The following is a 22,741-nucleotide window of genomic DNA, read 5'->3' as shown; positions in this document are numbered from 1 at the left end:
GGCTTTAGCTGAGAGGTGCCAGGGGCCCTAAAAGCAACTCTAATAAGTTATAAACACTGTAACTCACAGAGTGCTCCCAAGGTAATCTGGCTCCTTGTCTGTCCCTTACACACCACCCTGAGATGATTCTGAGCCTGAGTCAGCAAATATTTCCCCAATCCTGGAAGGAGTCTGCTCACTCCCAAGTAAGCAGACACTGGCTTTGCTGATTTTGTCAGGTTAGGCAGAAGGAGCAGGCAAGGTAAGAAAGGAGCTGGTGCCCAATACCCCCCATGGGTAGCAGCTCATAAATGAAGATGTCCTGAGTCATGGTTGATTCCTTCACCAAAGCCGCTGGAGACTGAACTGGAGTCACATCCTAGTCACCAGCCTGCTGAGTTATGAAGGCTAGGAGCCATGTGTCAAGGAAGAAGACCCACATGTCTGAAACCGGATACAAGGTGCCATGTTCTCCCTGCCGGGCTCAAGGTAAGCTCCAAGCTCTCCTCTGACACCCTGGAATTCAGCTGTTGCAAGCAGCTCCTCCCCCTGGCTCCAAAGGCAGAGAAAAATGCTCAGGGATGTCAAACTGTCTCCAAGAAGCAGCCATTAGGTAATCTGGGACCACATGGCATAGACAATGGCATCAGGCACAGGGCTTCTGACATCATTTAGGCAAGGGCCTGGCAGAACGGACAAAGCCCGCAGAGACCTGGGTAGGGAGGAAGAAGAGGATGTTTCCAAGCTGGGCAGTGGAGCTGGGTCCCGCAATTTCCAGGCCCTCCAGAGGCACGGGAGGAAGGCACCACTGTTCAGCTTCCCAGCCTGTAGGGGGCACCCAGAGAGGTGGGCCTCAGAGACAGAATACAGCTGAAGCCCTTAGACGTGACAGGTCCAACTCCTGAGAGAGAGAAGCTGCACTACCCCAGGATGTGCCAGGATCCGCAGGCCCTGAAGACAGCTTGCACAGCTGGTCAGGACAGCTGTAGGCCCAAAGCAGAGGCCTAATGGCTTCCAGGCCACTGCCCTACACTGGCTATCCTCTTACCAGGCCTTAAGGGAAGGGGTTGAAGGGACCACAGGTGGGGTTGAAAGACTAAGTAGGAACAATTCTTCCTGAATGTGTTGAGGCATGTTATACAAGCAGGCAGTGGCAAAGAGGCAAGGAGAAAGGCAGCCAAACTGGCAATCAGTGTCATCTCAGTGCTCTGCGACGCCAAGGTGGGGAGGACTGCTGGAAGCTAGGAGTTCCAGATATTGTGAGAGCCTGTCTTTACAAAAAAAAGCTTCTTTTAATTTAGTGAGTGTGGTGGTATGCACCTGTAGTCCCAGCTTCTCTGGAGGCTGAGGTAAGAAGATCCCTTGAGTCCAGGAGTTCGAGGTTACAGTGTGCTATGATACTGCCACTGCACTCCAGCCTGGGCAACAGAACAAAACGTTGTGTCAGAAAATAAAGAAAAACAATCCAGACCCAGGCTCTGCAAAAATCACTGACTGGAAGGAATTTGGTAACTGACAATCACGACTACCTTCTCAGAAAACGACAGAGTGAACAAACTGCAAGAAGCTTTCCAGCTAGGCTGCTGGTGCCCAAGCTGCTCCACAAGGACTGGCCTTGACCTGATCTCAAACCTCTCACCTGCCACCACAGCAGAGAGCCCTACTAAGGGGTAAGTGCAGACAGGAGTAACAAACTTCTCAGAAGAGTAAGAAAGGGTCCTTCTTGGGAGCCAGAGACTAGACTAAAAATCTGCCCCCAACACTTTACCTCAACCTCTTTAGAATGATCCACTAAAACCCCGGAGAGATGCTATTCACAGGAACAAGGAAACCTTCCTGTCCAGTCTGCCCAAATCCCTGCAAGTGCTGCAAAGGGATCAGTGAAGAGGCGACTGGCTCAACGACAGGCCATCCACAATCCTATTGCTTTCACAGAAAACAGCGCACAAGAGGATTACAAAACGTTAAAGTCTGGTCAGGCTGGTTCCTTTGGCTCTCCATCACAGCTCCTGAAGGTTGTCAACTCCTGTGTCCAATCTGGGCTCAAAGATAGACAGCACAATCCTCAAAAGGGAAGTCCTAGAAACCTGGAGCCAGGTGAAACGACAAGCCTTCATTTCTAAACTTGAGACTGGGTCACACTTTCAGAATCCTCCAAGATCAGATTGGGTATGTTGCCCAGTGAAACAAAGGATATGTTATTTCTTGAAGACTTAACAAAGGATATATTATTTCTCAAAGATTTCTTTAGAGAACCAACACCAAATAAAGGAGCTCAAACTGAAGGATATGAAGAGAATTTTCTGCTTGGTAAGTTTAAACGTCCAGACACACCAGGAAGGTGGTGGGCTCTCGAGCCTCAGAGAAGATGATCTACATGACCGGAAGCAGATATGCCTGGTCAGGTTCCTGACAAGGTCTAACTACTGCAGTCCCACATCCTTCCCAAGTAGTTCTCAATTTGATACCTCACACTATGCCTGGGCAAAGGGAACAGAACTTTGGGGTTGCCCTTCCTCTTGCATGCAGAGGAAATTAAGCTCCCAGGGGAAAAAAATAGGGAGAATTTGGATTCCCTAGATTCAGAAAAGAATAAAGAAAAAGAGGGAGAAGAGACTCCGAGAGAACATGTTCAGTGACCAACGTCAGAGGCACATTCAGTTGGTCAAAGATTGTCAAAGAGATAGGAGAGAAAATCAGCAGCCGTTTCAAGCCACCAATAATAAAAGGGACAGATGCCCGCCAGCCCCAGGGCTATCAGGCCGGCAATCTATTTCAAAACTCAAACAGGGAAAAAAAAGTTCTGGAGCCAGCACAGAGGAAAAAGGTTGAGGAATACAAACATTTTCTGGAGCACAGCTATGAAGAATGCTCTTAGCCCTTTGGGATGGAGCTCAGGGTGGAGGGTGGGAGTGAGGGCAGAGAGAGGCTGGGGTATCGTGGTATAAACGTATTCCATACATCCAGAGTGGAAAGACACAAAACCCTGATTCCTGGAAGGGGAGAAGAACTGGACAAAGCCTCCAGCTTCCCGTGGCACACATCCAACTCAGCGCCGTCTCTTCCCAAGGGTTCCTGGAAGTCAACAGGCCCATAAAGGGGAAGTATTAAAACTGAGATGAGAAGAATGGCCCACAAACTGGACATCATCTCTGACGCAATACCCAAGTCAATTCTCCCACACAGATATATCTGTTATTTCCTTGAGTCAGTCAGCCTCTTAATTCGATCAAGGTCTGAACACCTCCACCCCACCCCATGGGTATGTCAACCTCAGGTCAAGTGAAAGCAGAGTCAAGTGAAAGCTAACGCTTCTCCCAGAAGTAGAGGAAAGGAACAGAGAGGGAAAAGAAGGTGGACGACAGAAATGCAGGGGACAGGGCTGTTAGGAAGGAAATCGGAAAGAGGAGCAAAAACAGGCCCTCTCAGGGAGCCAAGGTAAGAGAGGCTTAGGGAGACAGGGACTGCAGGCACGGAGTTGGAAAAAGTCTAGTAACACCCTGGGGAAGAGGATGGGGATCCATAATATTGGAGGGACTAGGACACAGAATAAGAAGGGGACAGGGATGCGGAAGGAGAGCAAGGATGGGAGGATGAAGGCAAGAGACAAGGGGTACAGAGGAAAAGATCCCCGAGAAGACCCTAGATAGGGCAACAGATTAGGGAACACCAGAAAGGGGTGAAGAAAGAGGTCAGAGACAGGGGAGAAAAATGGGAGTGGCCCCCCCGGGCCTGACGGGGTTCTCATAAGTAGGAGGAGACGGGGCCACGAGGTCCAAGAGGGGGCACAGAGTCGAGTGGACGGAGGCCAGTGTTTCGTACTCACTCAAGCAGCTATGGGGGTCCAAGGGCAGGGGGCACAGAGGCGGCGGGGCGCCTGCACTGCAACGCACGACCGCTGATCGGACCGCGCCGGAGCATCTGGAAGCCGCCGCGACGCTGCTCGCGGACCCCGGCCGCTCCCCGCACCCCGCACCCCGCTCCCCGCCGCCGGGCCTTGCGCCCCAGTCCTGGGGGCTGCCTCGGTCCGGGCCCGCCGCTTCCCGCCACCGCTTGCCTACCCGCTTCCCCCGACTCGGACTGACCTGTCCCGGCTGCCTAAGGCGCCACTGCCGCCGTCTCGCAGGCTCCGCAGAATCCTCCCGCTCCTGCCAAAACTTTTCCCATTAATCCCCAGCTCCGCGGCGGCTGCAGCGTCACACGCTCTGCGGCCCGGCCCCGCCCCCGCCGGCGCGACGTCACCGCGCAGCTCGGCCCTTCCCTCCCCACGCCCCCTTCCGCCCGGCGGCGGCCAATCACCGCGCCTCCTGGAGGCTCCTCTGATTCTGCCTCTCCGCCCACCGCACGCTGTCCCGGGCCCTCCTGCGGCGCCCTCTGGTGCGGGATGCGGGCACAGCAGGGAAGGGAGGAGCCGGGGAGCGCCAGGGCCAGTAAAACGAGTCCAGCAAGTGTCACAAGACGGAATTTAAAGCTGGAAGGGAATTTCGAGGTCATCTAGTGCAACCTCCTCATCTCCCATTGAAGAAACTTAGTCCTAGAAAAGATACGTGACTTGCGGTGACGAGTCTGGAGGGACTCTTAACCCAGTGCTAGGTCCACTAGAGGAGATCATACCGCCTGTACTTTTCAAAAAAGGGTATTCCGCTTTCAAGAGGCTTCTACAACTGGAAACTTAACGGTCTTAGACTTCTTAACCTTTCTTCCCATGTGCTTACGTAATACGCTTATTCACCTAAAATAGGTAACATCTTCTCTATTGTTGTAGACAATTCTGTCCTCACTTGTTAACCCAGGTCTTTAAGACCTGAAAGGGACCTATTATCCCAACCTGGCGCTTGAGATGTACCACAAAATGCTACCTAGCAGCTGGGAGGCAATCTGGTGGAAGAAGTTGGCTTTCATCTGGCGATGAACAAAACTTGACTCAGGCATATGATCAATGCCTCCTCTCCATCATCATTAAAACTTACCCCGCCCCTCCCCTTTGGGGACACCTTCTGTAGGCCACAAGCTCCTCAGGCCACACCCTAGCTATTTGGATGTGTGATTTTTTTCTTGAGACACAATTTCACTCTGTTGCCCCTGCCTGCCTGCAATTGTGCAATCAGCTCACTGCAACCTCCGTCTCCGGGATTCAAGCGATTCTCCTGCCTCAGCTTTCCAAGTAGCTGGGATTACAGGCACCCGCCACCATACCCAGCTAATTTTTGTATTTTTAGTAGAGACAGAGTTTCGCCATATCAGCCAGGCTGGTCTTGAACTCCTGACCTCACGTGAATCGCCGGCCTCAGCCTCCCAAAGTGAGCCACCTCACCCAGTCTGGATGTGAATTGTTGTTGTTGTTGTTGTTGTTGAGACCGGTTGGCTCTCTGTTGCCCCGGCTGGCGTGCACTGGCACGATCACTGTAGCCTCTACCTCCCTCGAGTGATCCTCCCACCTCAACCTCTTGAGTAGCTGGGACTACAGGGGTGCACCACGACAACCGGCTAATTTTTTGTATTTTTAGTAGAGACTGGTTTTCGCCATGTTGCCCAGGCTGGTCTTAACTCCTGAACTCAAGTTATCCTCCCACCTTAGCCTCCCAAAGTGCTGGGATTACAGATGTGAGCCACCATGCCTCGGAGGGATGAATGATTTTTTTTTTTCATTCTGTCTGCTTCTCTCTTTTTCTTTTTTTCCCCTACTTTTTGAAATGATTGTGCATTATAGTTCTAACTTAGATGTCAACCTCCTTGCCTTCTGAGATTGAGGTCAAAATGGACTGTGGAAATCAAAGACCCTCTCTTAACATTTTTGCAACTATCTGGGGGTTTATATTCTCTTAATTATTTCTGTCTCTGTTTCTGCTTTTGCCAGGCTGTTGCTGTACCACGGTTCACAAGCCTGGAAAGGAAACTCAGCTCTCCCTGAGGACTGCCTGCACCTCTTCCCACACAAAATACTCATGAGTACAAAGACATTAGGGTCCTCTGGGCCCTGGGGCAGGTCATATGATAGATAGCAAACAGTTTAAACTTACCCGTCAGAAGTTTTTCTTCCCTTTTTTATTTTTTGAGACAGAGTTTTGTTCTTGTTGCCCAGGCTGGAGTGCAATGGCGCAATCTCGGCTCACTGCAACCTCCGCCTCCCGGGTTCAAGCGATTCTCCTGACTCAGCCTCCCAAGTAGCTGGGATTACAGGCACCCGACACCACACCCAGCTAATTTTGTATTTTTAGTAGAGACAGGGTTTCTCCATGTCTCAGGTGAACTGCAAATCTCAGGTGATCTGCCTCTCAGAGTGCTGGGATTATAGGCGTGAGCCACTGCTCCTGGTCAGAAGTTTTTAAAAGTCCTTTTCACACCCCTAGCTGAGGTTTTCTAACTGGCCCTGGACCCGCTGGCCTCCTCCAGAATCACCACTTCTCCTTCCCGCCCACCATTCTGTCCTCTGTCCCACCCTCACTGGAGGAAACACAAATTCCTCTGGCTTTTCAGGCAGAAAGAGAGACACTTTAACCTATCTCTTTGTTGCTTAAGTTCCGTCCTTCCCAGGGAAACAGATACACCAGCCAAATCTCCTAATGATGCCTATCCTATAGCTCTAGTTTATACAGATCACTGGGCACTCAGGTTGTGACTCAGCTTATATCCCAGTGTTAAGGTCCCTACAGATGACTTTGTTGTCCACAAAATAGTTCATTTTGGCTGCTGCCAAGGTCCTAGAATATACTGCTTCTTCTTCTATTCCATTTTTGGAATCCTGAGTTTATTCTCCATGCTTCCATTCTAATTCTTTTGACTGTTCACCTCTACACAGTAGGGAGAGGTACTAGACACAGAAGGTCACATATTGTAATGTGTGTAATGATTTCCTACAAGGGAACACTTTTCAGCAATAAGGAACAAACGAGATACACAGACATACATGTTGTATGTACAACATGGATGAATTTCAAAAACATTGTGTGGCACAAAAGAAAAAAGACACAAAAGGCTACATACTATGTAATTTCATTACATGAATTCCTGGAGCAGGAAAAACTAATCTGTCATGACAAAAAGATTAGTGGCTGCCCATGTAAAAAACTTAAAGTGGCACAAAAATATTTTATCAAGGTGATGGAAATGTTTCATGTGTTAATTAGGTGTTGATTAGGATGGTAGTTACTTGGTGTATAAATTCCTCAAAACACAGAGAACTGTATATCTAAAAGCTGTGCATTTTATCATATCTAAGTATAGCTTAATAAAAAATAAATATGGCAGGGCGTGGTGGCTGACACCTGTAATCCCAGCACTTTGGGAGACTGAAGCGGGTGCATCATGAGGTCAGGAGTTCAAGACCAGCCCGGCCAAGGTGGTGAAACCCCATCTCTACTAAAAATACAAAAAAACTAGTCAGGCATGGTAGTGTGCGCCTGTAACTCCAGCTACTCTGGTGGCTGAGACAGGAGAATTGCTTGAACCTAGGAGGCAGAGGTTGTGGTGAGCAGAGATCACACCACTGCAATCCAGCCTAGGTGACAGAGCAAGACTCCGTCTCAAAAAAAAGAACGTACTACCTCATGTAGGCCTTTATTTCTACTTCTTGACCTAACTTCCACAGTACTCCACGGGTTTCTGGGGCGTATAACATGTTTTATTCTGTACTTTAGTATTTAGGGAAATTCTCCTCCTTACATATGCCTCTCCAGATGTGATCAGATGCCTGAGTGACCTTGCAAATCAAGATGACACCAGGAAGTGTCACCTGGTAGTAGGAATAGCCATTGTCTTATTTATTGAATGAATTAGTGCTACATATTCCTACAACTTTTCAGCTTGAAACTTGCATTCACCCACAAAATCCTATTTCAGACTCATCCTTGCTGCTTTTGCAAATAAATGCAGCTGACAGAATCATTTGCAAATGAAGCAGCGTATCTTACACAATAAACACTTATCTCAGAGGTGAACGAATCCAGAATGCTCTCTCTCTTCAGGATGCAAGATGTCTTAGTTTTGGTGATTGTTTTACTTTGTCTTCTTGTTGACTTACAGGCCACTATTGGCGAGATATGTGCGTCTATGGCCCTGGGGATTTAAAGTGGCTGTATAAATCTTCTAGCATGTTCGCTAACAAGTTAAAGTTGGAGACCTACCCACTTACTGTGGAATGCCTAGAACTGAGGATTTGAGAGAAAACTCTGAACCAGAGTGAAGTCCCTGTGGAACCAGACTGGTATTTGCTTCAAGAGTAAAAGCTACTTCAAAGAAAATATAAAATATCAACAATAAAAAAAACTAATAACTCTTATTTTGGAATATGTGTCCTACTTTCCTCAGGGGTCTTGCCTGGGACACGTGGCAGACCTGGGGACCACCTGTGAGCCTGCGGGAAGAACATCCCAGGTCACTGTGAACATGGAAGGCGTGAAAGTTCAACTGACTGCAGTTGGCACCTTAGCCATGAGTGGCTGTTTCTTAACTCCTCATGTAACTCCTACTCTAACCCATTCTAATCAGTCTTAAATATTACGTTATGTGTATTGTAAAATGCCCTAATTAAGGAGTGTTCCTTCAGAAATTAGTGGTTTTCCCAGTCTTCCTTATTGAAAGAGGGATCCAGCTTTTTTGTTTGTTTGTTTTTAAGGCAGGGGCTCACTTTGTCACCCAGGCTACAGTGCAGTGGCATGACCTCAGCTCACTGCAACCTTGACCTCCTGGGCTCAAGCCATCCTCCCACCTCAGTCCCCAAGTAGCTGGAACTACAGGTGCATGCCATCATGCCCTGCTAATTTTTTTTGTACTTTTTTGTAGAGATGGGGTCTCGCCATGTTGCCTAGCTAGGCTGTCAGCTGTTTGATATGTAAGTAAGAACAGAAAGTCACCTTAAAGCAGAATAGTTCTTTCTTGCTGTGCCAAGAACCACTAAATGATTGAACACTTATGTAAGTATAGAGCCACGAGCCTTAGTATTCTGGGGAAAAGGTTTAACCAAGCTCTTTGAATTTTGAGAGCTTTGTGAAAATTAGTCTCACCTCTTAATGGAAGAATTGGCCTCCAAGAAGCAGCCAGTGGAACACTGTCTTCCTGGGGCTTGAGCCTGTTTATAAAAGATGATCTGCTAACAGAATGTAACCCTCAGCCATTACTTTGCCTTAAAAACCTAACTTGCTTTGAAAACCTAATGTATTTATAGCAGCATTATTCACAATAGCCAAAAGGTGGAAGCAACCCAAACGGACAAATGGATAAACAGAAGGTGGTGCACATACATTCGATAGAATATGATCCATCCTGAAAAAGAATTCTGACACATGCCACGACATGGATGAACCTTGAAAACATTGTTACGTGCAATAAGCCAGACATTAAAGATCACATATTATATGGTTCCATTTATATGAAATGTCCAGAATAAACAAATCTATAGAGACAGAATGGTGGCTGCGAGAAGATGGGAGGAGAAGGGGAATGGGGAGTTATTATTCAATGGGTACAAAGTTTCAGTTTGGAAAGATGAAAAGTTCTGGAGATGGATGGTGGTGATGGTAGCCAACAACATGAATATACTTAATGCCACTGAACTGTCCATTAAATCAATAAAGATGCTCATCAATAGAGAAGGGACTGATTTTTAAATTTGCGTGATAAACCTTACCCGTGTTTACTGTGCTTTTCCTAGTCACCTCTCCATAACTTGCCTCCCTCAATCTCCTTTGAGATGAAGGTCACAGGTGTTAAAGCCTGAGTTCTAAGCCACCTCTATGAGAGTCACTCATTTTTCCCTGGGTATCTTCTGGGTCTGGGTATGTACACATGTTAATAAATGTCAGCTTTTCTCTCGTTAATGTTTTCCATTATGGTGGGGGAGGGCACTAAAAACTCCGAAGGGTATAGGAAAAAATGTTTTTTTCTAACCTACAGAACTGTCAGAGGATTCAGCCCTAGCAGTGATCCCAAATGAGAAGCCCAGTCTTTATTGCTGATCCTATTTAAAATATTTTCAAAAAGATGACATGATGATTTGGCAGTGAAAAGGGTACAGAAAACAAATCAGCAGAGCCAAAATTTGAGTTTAGTGGAGCCCATATTTGTTTTTAGAGAAATGACCACAAATCCGTATTTTCTTGCATATTCATTGTAAAGAAATGACCAGTTTATTTCATTTATAACAATCTTGTGTGTAAATAAAATAAATTTGATTTTTAATTTTCATTTATTATTTTTGAGACAGAGTCTTGCTCTGTCACCCAGGCTGGAGTGCAGTGGTGTAATCTCGGCTCACTGCAACCTCCGCCTCCTGGGTTCAAGTGATTCTCCTGCCTCTCCTCCCGAGTAGCTGGGACTACAGGCACTGCCACCACACCCAGCTAATTTTTTGTATTTTTAGCAAAGACAGGGTTTTGCCATGTTGCCCAGGCTGGTTTTGAACTCCTGAGCTCAGGCAGTCTGCCTACCTTGGCCACCCAAAGTGCTGGGATGACAGGTGTGAACCATTTGGCCTGGTCAGTGTGATTTTTTTTAAAAAGTGTCTAAATGAAGCAAGAGCAGGGGTTGGCCAGATAAATAGTTCTGCCTCTGAAGGCCATCCTATCTTTGTCCCAGCAATTCGCCTCTCCCATTGTAGTGCAAAAGCAGCCAAAAGGGAAACCAGTGAGCTTGGCTACCTCTCATTAAGCATTATTTAAATCCAAGGTGGTTGGATTTGGACCATGAGCTATAGTTTGCAAATCCCTGGTCTAAAAGGGCCCCTATAAATTTTTAAAATAAAAATTATAAGTGGTTAAACAAAGTATTGTCATAGTTTAATTGGCAAGGTTTTATATTTCTTAGTGGTACAAGAAATTATGGAACTTACATTTAGTAGAATTTTAGAATGAATGACATACAGTGTGTATGTCCGTAAGGGGCATAGCATCACACAATAAGGCTTGACGAGAATGAATAGAAGTTAGCAGTTAGATAATGATTCTAAGGTTTGGGGCAGCATTGTTAAACTCAGTTTGGTAGGGCAGCATATAACATGGCATGCAGAACTTGATGAAGCTTGATTAAGAAGATCTGGATTTAGGGTGTGATGAGGGAGCTCAGGACAAAATGAAAGCATCAGCATACATTCATATGTTTAAAAGGCTCCTGGTGGTATGAGCTCACAAGGGGATCTCCTGATCTGCAGGTTGCAAAGATCCATGGGGGAAGTGTGGTTTCATGAGTGGGGTTGCACCACTCACACTCACCACTTCCCTTGGCTGGGAGCAGATGTTCCCAATTGGGTCATCACCCCACCCTTTTCTTTGTTCTCTGTGGGTCAAGTTGTTTTCCTAATCAGTCCCAATGCAAGAACCTGGATATTTAAGTTGAAGGTGCTAAATTCACTCGCCACTTTCATTCCTCTCCATGAGCACTGCAGCTGCTTCTAATCAGCTATCTTGGCCCCTCTGCCTTTCAAGTAACTTTCTAAAGGCAAAACTGACCATGCCAATCCTATGCTTAAAATTCTTTCATTGTCTCCTAATTTTAATAAAATCCAAATTCTTTACAGTGACCTAAAATCCCTGCCTAAACTTACTTATGACTACCACACTAGCCATGTATTTGCAACAGGAAACAGTATCAACCTCCAAGGAGGTGAAAATTGGTTCTGGAGGAATAGAGAGGGGATAAGTCTTACTTTTTCCAATGTGTAAGGAACAGGCATAGAGCATATATAATAAATATGGAATTAAAATCTTATAGAGGGGGAACAATTAAAAAAAGAGTGTGAAGAAAAATTGAGAATCCACCTAACCTAATCTCAGGGCTACCATGTTGCTAGGGGCTACCGTATTGCGTAGCACTGGTCTTACAGGTCTTATAGGTAAGACCAGTGCTACGCAATACGGTAGCCCCTAGCAACGTGTGGCTACTGAACGCTTGCAACTTACCTAGTGCAAAAGGAAAAGCAAAGTTTTAATTTTGCTTAAATAGAAATTCAATAGCCATATGTGGCTAGTGGCTGTGATATCAGACAGCACAGCTCTACACACATGCTATCTGTATCTATCCATGCTATAGTCAGGATACTTTGCTAGAAATAACAAAAATTCAGAGTGGATTACACCTAAGTCCAGATAAGAGAGAATCCAGGGTTGGCTAATTCAACAGCTTCAAAGCCATTATCATGGACCCAGGGTCTTTCCATCATGCTTCACTGCCATCCCAGGTGCATCAGCACTACCCTAAGATTGTTTTCCTGATAGTCACAATATGTCTGCCACAGTACCAGGCATCACATCTAAAACTAATGCTCCGTACGAGACCGCAGCTGTCTCTTTTTTTGTTCCTCCTTTTAAAAATGAGATAAAACATCACCTCACATCTTGTTAGCCAGAATTTTATCAGATGTCTTCACTGATCACTGGCAACAAGAATGGGATTACTACACATGACTCAGATGCTATGAGAGCCATTCCCTGGAGCCGAATATAGTGCTGGTCCCCAAAACATATGGCTAGAGGAGGAAGGCTGATGAAGCCAGGCCTTGCAGGAAAGTAGGGACTTGCACAGCTTGTATTAAGGAGGGAAGAGTGAAAGCAGAACTTCACCCTCTGTTCTAGGTAGAAGTAAGCTGAACTAGTTGAGAATATCCCTGTGCCAGTGGTTTTCAGAGTGTTGTTATCCAGAAACTTTTTAGAGAGTTGAAAATCGTCAGGTTCCACCCAAAACTTATTGAATCAAACTCAGGATGGTGCACAAGAATCTGTGTTTCAACAAGCCTTCTAGGAGATTCTGATACACCCTAGTTTGAAAACATTGCCCTATTCCAGTGGTTTTCAATTGTGTGTGTGTGTGTGGGGGGGGGGGGGACAATTTTGTCCCTAGGGAACATTTGGCAATGTCTAGAGACATTTTGGTTGTCACCACTGGAGGGCAGGGTGCCTCTGGCATCTAGCAGTAGAGGTCAGGACAACGTGCAAGACAGTCTCCCACAGCAAAGATGCGTCCAGCCCCAAATGGCAATAGTGCCAAGGTTGAGAAACCACGGGGCAGAAGAAGCTTCTTTACAGTGGCTTCAGCCCACCTGGCTCTCCACCCAGGTTTCAGGTCTTTGAACCTGGTTAACGCAAGGATTAGCATCTGTCAAGCACCTTCAGAGCAGAAGAGATGTCAGATTGCCTTTGCCCACAGTCTGATCAACTTCCTTCTAAGCAATCAGCCTTCTAGTGGTCAACTCAGTCAGATCAGTCCCTGGGGTCACTTAAGTATCAGGACACAATGATTATTTCAGGACAAAAAAAAAAAAAAAATCTTATAAGGAACACAGTCAATATACACATTGGCTGGCTTTTGTGAGGGCCTAATTCCTCTATCTTAAAAAGTTGACAGGTTGTTTGGATCAAGCAAACCTTTTCCATGCTTTTTTGTTGTTGATTTGTTTTTGTTGTTTTTGAGACAGAATTTCACTTTGTTGCCCAAGCTGGTGTGCCATGGTACAATCTCAGCTCATTTCAACCTCTACCTCCTGGGTTCAAGCGATTCTCCTGCCCCAGCCCCCTGAGTAGTTGGGATTATAGGCATGTGCCACCATACCCAGCTAATTTTTGTATTTTTAGTAAAGACAGGGTTTTTCCATGTCGGTCAGGCTGATATCGATCTCCCAACCTCAGCTGATCCTCCCACCTCAGCCTCCCAAAGTGCTGGAATTACAGGTGTGAGCCACCACGCCCAGCCTGATGCTTAGGAATCTTTCTGTTCAATTGAGTCTTTACCACCACCTCTAGCTCTCTCTCATGGGGCCAGGAAATGGAGATCAAGCATCCAGTTCTAACTAACATTTTCTAGACAAGACAGAAGCAAGGAACCTTACATTGCCTATGGATATAATTTCTAAGAGAGTTTGAAGTTACAGAAAGCAGCAAATCATATCATAGTAGGCAATGCCATAATCAGTTTAGCTCAAACCCACCTCATATTAAACCTATTTTCCGAGGGTTTTGTAGCACAGCTTGTTCTACCATGATCACCACATGAGCTCTTCTGAAACTTAACTAATATAACACACTTCCAGGAACAGATGTGCTGGTGAAGTTTATTTACATTAATGTTCTCTTATGTCAATCACACGGAAGCCCTGGATGCTAGTTTTCATATACAGAATCCAGTACCTTCCTGGGAGAACTACTTTTTTCCCTAAACAAAAGAAGACACAATTAATATGATAACTGGGGAGCTTAATGAACATCTTGCTTCACTTTGGGGTGTCATCTGGAATTTCTGAGTCAACTGTATCCAGCGGCTGCCAGTGGCAATTCATGAGGGAGTCGCAGAGTTCTTCACTTTTCACCATAAACTCTTGGTTTGATTCCTCAATATTCAAATGAAGATGTGGATCTGCAGAAGTCAATAATGGATATGAAAGAAAGAGTTTTACAGAACACATATTAGAAAGGTTTTAGAAAGCATTTGCAGGAAGTACTGCAGATAGTAGATGTTAAAATTCTTAAATTGCATATTTCCTTTCAATAAGACTTGAAAATAGAAATTTAAGCTATAAAAGTAGTAGTGTTGGCCAGGCATGGTGGCTCACATGTAATCCCAGCACTTTGGGAGGCAGAGGTGGGTGGATCACTGGAAGTCAGGAGTTCAAGATCAGCCTGGCCAACATGGTCTCTACTAAAAATACAAAAATTAGCTGGGCATGGTGGCAGATGGCTGTAATCCCAGCTACTCAGGAGGCTGAGGCAGGAGAACAGATTGAACCAGGGAGTCAAATGTTGCAGTGAGCTGAGATTGCACCACTGCACTCCAGCCTGGAGACAAAGTGAGACTCTGTATCAAAAAAAAAAAAAAAAAAATTTAAAAAAGTAGTAGAATCAACAGACTTAACGAGCATCTGACCTCGACAGAAGAGATGGTGAAAAAATAATGGACAGATTTGAGATGCTTCAGAGATGGATTCAACTTAGGAGGAAAGAAGAAAAGGAAAATCAAGAACCACTGCCATGTTCCTGGCATGAGCCAGGTAGATACAATGCTAAACAGTGAGCCAAGCCAAGGGCCCCGAGGACAGGAGTTTATAAAAATAAACATGCTACTTTAACTTCTCAGTTAACAGACTCATGTTAGTGAATAAATTTTACATAGCAACTAATTCAGAAACACAGGATGACTTAGCCTTCTATCTCTGAAACATGGAACCCTATGAGGAGGTGGTATTATGTTATAGCAAAGGTATTAGACCTGGATTTTCAGCCCAAGTTGCCAGGCTTCCAGAGCTTGCCAAGGCTTTCAAGGTCATTAATTTTTTTAATGCAACCTGTTTTTGTCCTCTCCTTGTACTGAATGTAAAGGAAGAAGCCTTTTGTGTTTTCCTTTGTAATTTTTCCAAGCCTCAGTTCCTTGAGGATCATAATTTGCTTCCTAACACTCATATGGGTTCACGCTATTCATCTGTAGTGCAATGGGACTAAATCTTGGCCCCACAAAATTCTTCTGTTAAAAGCCTAAACCCCACAATGTGAAGGCATTTGGAGATGAGGACCGGGAGGTCAGATGAGGTCATATGGGTTCGTTGCTGGTATGATAAAAGTAGTGCCCCTATAAAAAGAGACAGCAGGCTGAGCACAGCAGTTCACACCTGTAACCCCAACACTTTGGGAAGCTAAGGCCAGCGGATCACTTATGTCTTGGAGTTTGAGATCAGCCTGGGCAACATACTGAGACCCCATCATCACAAAATATAAAAATAAATTTTAAAAGAAGATAAAGCAGAGAACGTGCTCACATTCTCTTCTACAAGGCATGCAAAAAGAGGTCAAATGTGGAAACAGGAAGAAGGCTGCTGTCTGCAAGCCAAGAAGAGAGCCCTCACCAGAAATCAAACTAGCCTGGATATTGGATTTCCATCCTCCAGAACTGCAAGAAAATAAATTTCTGTTTAAACCACACATTCTGTGGTATTTTGCTACAGTAGCCCCAGAAGACTAATGCAGTACCCTTCTATATTTATCATTTTGGAACCAAAATGGTCAAATCAGCCTTAGGCATCATATAAATTTCATGAGCTACTTCTCATTTTCTTCACTGGAATCACTGGTGACTGTGTTGTCTGATTCTTACACTTTAGAGCTTCCCAACCTTTCTGAACCATCTTTCCCTTGAGGATTTCTGATCATAAAAGTAGAAGTTTCCCGTTTTTCCCCCGTTTGAACATTCTGAAATTTTCTTAATACACTTCTGCCCCCAGTTCCTTTCCTTCACCATTGTTACAGGCAGTTGTTTGCTAAAGGGTCCCTGACCGAATGCCCCTAGTGGGGAGAGAGGTGTCAGAATCATGTGCTTATGAGCATGCTCTCTACTTAACCTGCAGCCAAGAGAACAGATAAGGTGTGGTTAGGTCCAAACCCTGGATGATATGATTTCTGCCCTTCCAGTGACGTTGACCAAAACTATAATAGAAGAAGCCTATACAGGACAAACTAATTATGTCTTCCCTAAACCTGTGCATCTTTTAGACCAACGCTGTCCAACACTAGCCACATGCGGCTATTGAGTGAGCATTGCTAGCCTTGACTAAGATGTGATGTAAGGATAAAATACACACCACATTGAAAGCAGAATGGTGGTTGCCTGAGGGAAGGGAGAGTGAGGAGTTACTGTTATTTAATGGGTACGGAGTTTGAGGTTATAAAATGAAGAGTTCTGGAGATGAATAATGATGGTTACACAAAACTATGAATGAACTTAATACCACTGATACATTTAAAAGTCTATTGCTTCTCAGCCTTTTGGCTAAGACCAAATGTGATACATTGACAAGTCAAGATGATAAATTTTATGTTATGCATATTTCACCACAATTAAAAAAAATTTTAAATCTGCTTTAAGGTACAATCTGAATAGCCCTCAAAATAAGGATCCCCCACAATCTGCAGGTGAGGGGGCAGCCATAAAAGAAAAAAAAAATAGAAAAAATACACACTGTATTTCAAAGACTTGATGTAAAATGAAAGTGATTAATTTTTATATTGATTACATGTTGGAATAATGCCTTGGATATTGTCTTAGATTGGGCTGCTAACAACATATCAGAGACTGAGTAGTTTATAACAACACACAGTTATTTCTCACAGTTTTAGAAGCCAGAAGTCCAAGATCAAGATGTCAGCATGGTTGGGTTCTGGTGAGGACCCTCTTCTGGGCTGCACACTGCCCAGAAGTCATATCTTCACATGGGAGAGGGCAGAGAGAGGAATCAAGCTCCCTTGTGACTCTTGTAAGGTTACCAATTCCATTCATAAGGACTCTACCCTGATGACCTCACCTAATCCTAATCACCTCTCTAAAGACCCACATCCTAAAACTATCGCATTGGGTGTGAGGGTTTCAACATATGAATTTGGCAAGGGAAAAGAATGCAAATTCAGTCCATCACAGATATTAGGTTAAGTAAGAAACATTATTGGGCCAGGCACGGTGGCTCATGCCTGTAATCCCAGCACTTTGGGAGGCCGAGGCGGGTAGATCACTAGGTCAAGAGATCAAGACCATCCTGGTCAACATGGTGAAACCCTGTCTCTACTAAAAATACAAAAAATTAGCTGGGCATGGTGGTGTGTGCCTGTAATACCAGCTACTCAGGAGGATGAGGCAGGAGAATTGCCTGAATCCAGGAGGTGGAGGTTGCGGTGAGCCGAGATCATGCCATTGCACTCCAACCTGGGTAACAAGAAAGAAACTCCGAAAGAAAGAAAGAAACTCGAAAGAAAGAAAGAAAGAAAGAAAGAAAGAAAGAAAGAAAGAAAGATAGATTATTAATTTCACCAGTCTCTTGAGTTGGTTCTTTAATTTGGCTACTAAAAAATTTTAAACTACCTAAATAAATAGCTTTGTGTTTCACATTATCTATTCTTTAATTTCTAAATGTTTCAAACTGACAGAAAAAAACTATATGTATTTATCATGTACAACATTTCTTTTTTGTGTTTTTGCTTTTTGAAACATAACATTTCAAGTATACATTCATTGGTGAATCATCAAAAGCACTACTTCACAGTTATTTTTCATTTTTGTAGTGGAAACACTGAATGTCCTCTATGTATTTTTCTTTATTTTTCCTTTTTCCTTCTCTTTAAGACTAGTCAAATGCAGCAGTAAGAAGCAGGGAAAGAGTAGAACAAAAAATTCAATTCACAATTGACTCAACAACCAGTTGCGATAACTCACTACCTTCGAACTAGTCTGTATTTTTCAATATATTTCTTCATTAATTATAGTCACCATGCTGAACAATATATCTTTCTCTTTTTTCTTTGACGGGGGGTTGGTGGGGGGGGCAACTGGAGTCTCACCCTGTTGCCCAGGCTGGAGTGCAGTGGCACAATCTCAGCTCACTGCAACCTCCACCTCCTGGGTTCAAGTGATTCTCCCACCTCAGCTTCCCAAGTAGCTGGGACTACAAGCAGGCACGCCATCATGCCTGGCTAATTTCTGTATTTTTAGTAGAGACAGGGTTTCACCATGTTGGCCAGGCTGCTCTTGAACTCCTGACCTCAAGTGATCCATCCACCTCGGCCTCCCAAAGTGCTGGGATTACAGACATGAGCCACCATGCACCCGGTCATTTTTTGCTATTTGCATGAAGAATGCCAATGGTATGTTAATAGAGAGTGCATTGAATCTGGCTGGGCAAAGTGGCTCATGCCTGTAATCCCAGCACTTTGGGAGGCCAAAGCAGATGGATCACCTGAGGTCAGGAGTTCAAGACCAGCCTGGTCAACATGGAGAAGCCCTAGCTCTACTAAAAATACAAAAATTAGCCAGGCATTTGGCACCCGCCTGTAGTCCCCGCTATTTGAGAGGCTGAGGCAGAAGAATTGCTTGAACCCAGGAAGCGGAGGTTGCAGTGAGCCAAGACTGTGCCACTGTGCTCCAGCCTGGTAACAGAGCAAGACTCCGTCTCAAAAAAAATATATATATATTTTCAAATTCTATTTGTTGTAACATCAAACACAGATATAAAAGTCTCCAGCATATAGGACCTCCACCCTACAATGTTAATTAAAACAGGAGGGAAATTCGCTGGTGGAATCATTGGAAACTTTCAGGTGTGATTCTTTGGAGGAGAACATGGGGGCAGAAGCAAAGTCAATTATTTTTTAGGAGTTTCATTGGATTTTAAAAACCTTTTCTTTCAAAGTTGTTAACTGAAATGTCAGGAATGAGTTACATTGTTCACTGATCCCTTCCCCAAACAAAGAAGAACTTGCTACTTGGAGGCCCCTGATCAATCACTAGAGATTGAAGCGCAAGAAAAGAAACATTGTTGACTGGAGATGCTGTTCCTAGACCTCCACAGGCTTTGCAAGTATCTTGGCAAATATAGTTAAATAAAATATAAAAACAAAGATTGTAGTTGTCTTGCTTCTTCTCACTGTCTGCGTTTCAGATGTAATGAGAAGAAAATCACTAGTTTATGATAATCTTATATAGTTGAGTTTGATAAGAATGACGTAGAAACGCTTCCCAATAAAAAAGAAAGAAATCAAAGTCCAATAAAGACCCAGAAGAGAATAGAAATTACTAAAAGTTACAGGTTTTAAAAATGTAGTTTCAAGATATTTATCTGAAAAATCATAGATCAATGTAGATAAAAATTAACATTGTCCTTCCATATTAGCATTTGGTATTAGCACTTGACAAATACTTAAATGTTGAATGTCTGATGAGAATTTACTTCCCAATTAGATTTTTTAGTTGTTTATTTTCACATTTCTTGAGGCAAGCGGTACAGAATGTAGTGGCCAAGGTCATGGCGCAGGAGCGGTTTGAAACCCTGCTTCTCTACTTACTGTGTGTCTGACCATGGGCAAATTACTTAACCCCTCTCCTCCCCAGTTTGCTCATCTGTAAAATGACGGTGATGAGAGTCCTTATCTCTTGCGGCAATAATGAGGATTCAATAGGACAGCTCACATAAAACTCTTAGAATGGGGACTGACATTTAGTAAGAGCTCAATACATGTTAGCTATTTTTATTTTAAGTTCTGGAATACAAGTGCAGAATGTGTAGGTTTGTTACATAGATACATGTGTGCCGTGGTGGTGTGGTGTACCTGTCAACCCATCATCTAGGTTTTAAACCTCGGTTACAATACTATTTGTCCCAATGCTCTCCCTCCCCTCGCCCCCTACCTCCGACAGGCCCCGGTGTGTGTTGGTCCCCTCTCTGTGTCCATCTGTTCTCTTCGTTCAACTTCCACTTCTAAGTGAGAACATACGGTGTTTGGTTTTCTGTGCCTGTGTTAATTTGCTGAGAATGATGGCTTCTGGGTTTATTTTTACTTATGTCATGCCAAACCATACAATGTTATGAAAATTACTGTGATTATTGATCAAACACATAGGCCATTGGAGGAAAAATAAAATAAATTCTCAATGTTTACAGAAGAATACAGGAAACTGCTTTTCTTAACATGTATTCACATGGTCTTTCATTTCTAAAGAAGCTGGTGTTGGCCAGGCACGGTGGCCCATACCTGTATACCTGCACTTTGGGAGGCCAAGGCAGAAGGATTGTTTGAGCTCAGGAGTTCCAGACCAGCCTGAGCAACACAGTGAGACCTTGTCTCTAGAAAAAAATTTAAAAATTATCCCAGTATGGTGGTGCATGCCTGTAGTCCTAGCTACTCGGGAGATTGAGGTGGGAGGATTGCTTGAGCCCAGGAGTTTGAGGCTATAATGAGCCATGATTATGCCGTTGCACTCCAGCCTGGGTGACAGAGCAAGACCCTGTCTTAAAAAGAGGAAGCTGGTATTAATCTCCCCTTCATGTAACCCACTGCACAGATGTGTGTAGCTCCAAGTGCACACAGCCTTCCATCTCTCGGCCTAATGTTACAGGACAGTGGAGCTGGGGGAATTACAGGCAATTTCAATGAGGGGGAATAGGTAGGAAGGAAACAGCTGGAAATCCCAGGAGTAACCTTACTCGTCTGATCAAAAGTACACGTCAGACTGGCAGAACTCTTGTTCATGTTCGAAACCAAAGGTTGGTAAACGTTTTCTGTGAAGGACCAGATGGTAAATAGTTTTAACTTTTGGGCCATACAGTATGTATCATAACTGCTCAGCTCTACTTCTGAAGCACAAAAGCATCATAGATAACAAGAAAAAAATGAATTGTGGCTGCCTTCCCATCAAACGGTACATACAAAAGCTGGGGTGGGTCACGGTTTGCCAACCCCTGATCTGGAATACACCTGAATGTGGTGCATAGCCTTCATTACGTTTCTTGTAAAATTGTCTCAATTTGAAGCTGGAGGTCCTTTCTTCCCCTCTGAGATTCCTTCTTCCACTCCCCCCTTCCCCCCATTTTCTATCTGCAGCTTTATTCTGGTGGCAACCCAAAAGGTCAAGGCTTGGCTCCATCCCGCGGCACAGCAGGATATTGGCACAGACTCAACCCTCCCAGGTTCTCAGAATGGAGCTCATACAAAGCTAAGCCTCTTGATGATACTGACAACCTCACAGAGCTCAGTGCTTAGTATATTTTGTTTTTTGAGATAGGGCCTTGTTCTGTCATCCAGGATAGAGTGCAGTGGCACAATCTCAGCTCACTACAACCTCTAGCTCCCTGGATCAAGTGATCCATCCATCCCAGCATCTGAAGTAGCTGGGACCACAGGCACAAGTCACCAAGTCTGGCTAAATTTTGTATTTTTTGTAAAGATGGGGTTTCACCATGTTGCCCAGGCTGGTCTTGAACTGGGCTCAAGGGATCTTCCTGTCTCGGCCTCTCAAAGTGCTGGGATTACAGGCATGAACCACCATGCTTGGCCAAGTAATTAGTTTTTAATGGAAAATGAGTGTGTATCTTTTAAGATCTTTGGAAAGATATCCATTCTTCTTCCCTCACGGCAGCTAGCACAACGTCCTATACCCAGTAAGTATCTGTTGATGTCAGTTTGAGGTCATGGCAACTGTGACTTTATCCCTTTGTACATTAGTTTGGTGAAGACCTGGCTTTCTAGTTCCAGAAGCAGAACTGAAGCAAATTCCTTTTCTTTTGGGAAAACAGACCTTTTGCAAAGAGACACGGATTCTCACAGGAAAACAAACCTGTCTTCCTGAGACTCATAGGGGAGTGAGTGGGGAGGTGTTGGAATCCTCGGGGGAAATTATGGGTTATGGTTTCTTTCTGTTCTAGATAAGGGTTGGGCACAGGCAGATCCTGAGAAAAGTGGAGTCCTTTATTGCCCAGTGGGAGATGGCATTTCCAGGAGCAGTCCTGGCTGGTGCAATGGTGGCTGCTTGTACTGTTTCTTTAGGCTCTTATAGGGAGATAGCCAGGTTTTCCCTAAAGAAAACAGCTGGGTGGAATCCTTATCCTTATCAACATGGCTAGATCACAGGGGCTGGTGGCCTTATCCTATCGGGGCAACCAGTGATTTCACCATGTCACCAACTACTCCTTTAGAAACCAACCGCATTGTTACATTTCAAGCATAACACTAGTGCCCAAATCCATTCTGCCATATTATAACTCAGCTGCATCAGCAAGTTTATTGCTAAAAACCTAGAGTCTCAAATACTTTATGAGACAGCCTGAAGATGTAAGAAAGTAAGTCTAATTTCACCATAGCATTTACTTGGCTGTGTGTACGTGCACACGCCACGTCCCAGGAACGAGGAAATTTCCCCCAAAAAGCTCTCATCAATTCACTTTAGTAATTTCTTGTTTGTTTCACTCTGATACTGAGTTTTCTTCTCATTCAAACATTCATTTATTCATTGAAATATTAGAAATATTAGTCGA

The 22,741-nt window shown here is 44.4% G+C and overlaps 2 protein-coding genes across 19 annotated transcripts in view; both read right to left on the bottom strand.

Annotated features, from left to right (window-relative positions):
- The window catches only part of PPARD (peroxisome proliferator activated receptor delta), a 135,254-nt gene that overhangs the window by 91,016 nt on the left and 21,497 nt on the right, over nt 1-22,741 (bottom strand). For 11 of the 14 annotated variants that reach the window (XM_078369041.1, XM_054253912.2, XM_078369042.1 and 8 more), the window contains exon 1: nt 4,065-4,154. The exons of 1 other annotated variant lie outside the window; for it this stretch is intronic. The gene's annotated coding sequence lies outside the window, so the exon portion shown is untranslated. Of the gene's footprint in view, nt 1-1,299; nt 1,398-4,064; nt 4,155-22,741 lie in introns of those variants that run through there. 2 more of the 14 variants (XM_078369046.1, XM_078369045.1) reach the window with 1 other exon arrangement.
- The window catches only part of LOC118151061 (keratin, type II cytoskeletal 8), a 100,114-nt gene that overhangs the window by 55,876 nt on the left and 21,497 nt on the right, over nt 1-22,741 (bottom strand). For 2 of the 5 annotated variants that reach the window (XM_078369039.1, XM_078369040.1), the window contains exons 1-2: nt 4,065-4,154; nt 1,300-1,397 (exon numbers count right to left, since the gene is read on the bottom strand). The exons of 1 other annotated variant lie outside the window; for it this stretch is intronic. The gene's annotated coding sequence lies outside the window, so the exon portion shown is untranslated. Of the gene's footprint in view, nt 1-1,299; nt 1,398-4,064; nt 4,155-22,741 lie in introns of those variants that run through there. 2 more of the 5 variants (XM_078369035.1, XM_078369036.1) reach the window with 1 other exon arrangement.

This window comes from Callithrix jacchus, chromosome 4, assembly GCF_049354715.1.
Source record: "Callithrix jacchus isolate 240 chromosome 4, calJac240_pri, whole genome shotgun sequence".
Lineage (NCBI taxonomy): Eukaryota > Metazoa > Chordata > Mammalia > Primates > Cebidae > Callithrix > Callithrix jacchus.
The sequence above is the reverse complement of the archived record's forward strand: the minus strand, read 5'-3'. Positions and strand labels throughout refer to the sequence as shown.